The sequence below is a fragment of the Nelumbo nucifera genome, chromosome 1 (genome assembly GCF_055504915.1).
Source record: "Nelumbo nucifera cultivar China Antique chromosome 1, China Antique-T2T, whole genome shotgun sequence".
NCBI lineage: Eukaryota > Viridiplantae > Streptophyta > Magnoliopsida > Proteales > Nelumbonaceae > Nelumbo > Nelumbo nucifera.
This window is the reverse complement of record NC_142649.1, coordinates 151,443,524-151,445,426: the sequence shown is the minus strand read 5'-3', so window position 1 is coordinate 151,445,426 and position 1,903 is coordinate 151,443,524. Positions and strand designations below refer to the sequence as shown.

The following is a 1,903-nucleotide window of genomic DNA, read 5'->3' as shown; positions in this document are numbered from 1 at the left end:
TGGATATCCACAATTTGATATTTAATTGGTCAGCATCAAATCATGGCAATCAGTTTGGTTACATGATCACTTCTGATTAAAAAAAAGGACCTTTTTCTGGTTAACTGGGCAACTTTGTTAAGAAGCTTCAGATTTAGCAACATTATCTAACGAAATTGTGGATGAAATATAATTTAGTGCATTAAACTGTTTTCTCTTTTTTTTTTTTTTTTTTTTTTTTGCTCCAAGGGGCTACAGAATGTGGGGTAACCCATCCCCTAAACCTATAACACCCCCCCCCCCCAACCCAGGTGCAAGCGGGATTCAATCCCAAGTCAGGAGGGCATATTTCCTGCTATCAAAGAGACTATTTCACTATGAAGACCATCTTTTTTTATTAGAAGTCATAGCATCCCTACTTGGTAAGATTATAGTTTTCTCCTTAATGTTTAACAAGGATGTTTATTAGTCTTGTCATTTCTTACATTGGGATAGGTACATATGGAAGTTTTTTTCCTTCTGAATTTTGTTTTTGCTCCCTTACTAGTTTGTTTGAAACATCAAAGCAGAACTATACATAGAGACAATTGTATTAGAAAGACAATAATCATTCTCTAACAGCATTGTCAACCGACAGAGAGGGAAAAAATCAGAATCAGTAACTAAATTGCTATTACCTCAACCATACAACCTAAAATCATATAAATAGTTGAAAGAAACTAATGTATGGACTTCTAAATCCAGTTGGGTAATTTCAGTTGTCTCAAACATTAACAATTAAAAATAAAGTATGCCAAGGAGAAATTTGTACAACTTCCAAAGAAAGTCTTCAAATTAATAATCGTAGACAGAAACAAATAAGACCGACCTCCTGAATTTCCAGTTAATTGAATATCAAATGGGAAAATCACAGGACTTGCCTCTCAGCGGCTTCGGCGACAATCGGCAATCTGGGCACCTGACCCAGCAAACAAGAAGTTGAGCCGTAAATCAAACACACCAAGAGAAACAAGAAAACGGTACTGTCCAAGCTCATCACCAAATCCAAACCTAAACCCTCCCTCGGATTAAAGCTCCTCTCCAAAAGATCCGGGAAAATCAATAGCACGTCAAGAACTATAGCTTGCATGGTATTGAATCTAACATACCTACTAAAGTTGGGGTTTCTAACAACAACGAAGTAGAGCGCCAGAAACACCAAAAAACCATTGAAGGGGAAGCTTTTGAAGACTCGAATAGCCGGAACCAACGGCTGCAAGAGTATCTGGATGGGAGAGAACTGAGTAATGACGTATTTCCCATACTGTATTCCATCAAAGAATGGGTAGAAGTAGCAGAGAGCAGATATCAAGCGATCTGGGGTATCTGCGGAGTTGCCGCCATTGGATTGAGCTGAGATGGGTCGATTGTGTCTGAATGAACCTCTGAGTTTCTTTTTGGGGTTGACTAGAGTGAGAAAACACGAGTGTCTGAGAGAAGAAAGAGATGTGGGATGGGTTCTGTGATAGACAACCACAGGGCTACCTGAGAAAGATAGAAGGGTAGCCATGGCCGTTTTTCTTAGGAAAAAGAAAGTGCACCTCCAATTTCCCGTAAAAGACTGTTATCCAACAATAAAAGGGCAACGATCACACGCCACAGTGGCCACCCTGAGTAAACCGCGTGTGTCCGAATTCCTATTCCAGTGTTTTGAAAACCGATCCTGCAAAATGGAAACCTAATTAGGTCGGGTGACATTAGGGGGTATATATATATACGAATAACCTCTAAAATTTTTGCAATTTTTCTTGCCTCTTTATTGTGATGGTAAAAAATGTAAATTGAATATTATTATTCAATACATTCAATTTTTTCATTAAATCCCACATTTAAGGTATTAACTCCCATTCATCATCATTGAATCATATATTTAAAGTATTTTTAT

General features: G+C 37.9%; 1 pseudogene across 1 annotated transcript; it reads right to left on the bottom strand.

Moving 5' to 3' along the window:
- Positions 1-620: 620 nt before the first annotated feature.
- Positions 621-1,692, bottom strand: LOC104587879 (protein TIC 20-v, chloroplastic pseudogene; annotated as a pseudogene). Its single transcript, XR_016080406.1, has one exon. The product of XR_016080406.1 is annotated as a protein TIC 20-v, chloroplastic pseudogene (transcript).
- Between the last annotated feature and the right edge of the window lie 211 nt (positions 1,693-1,903).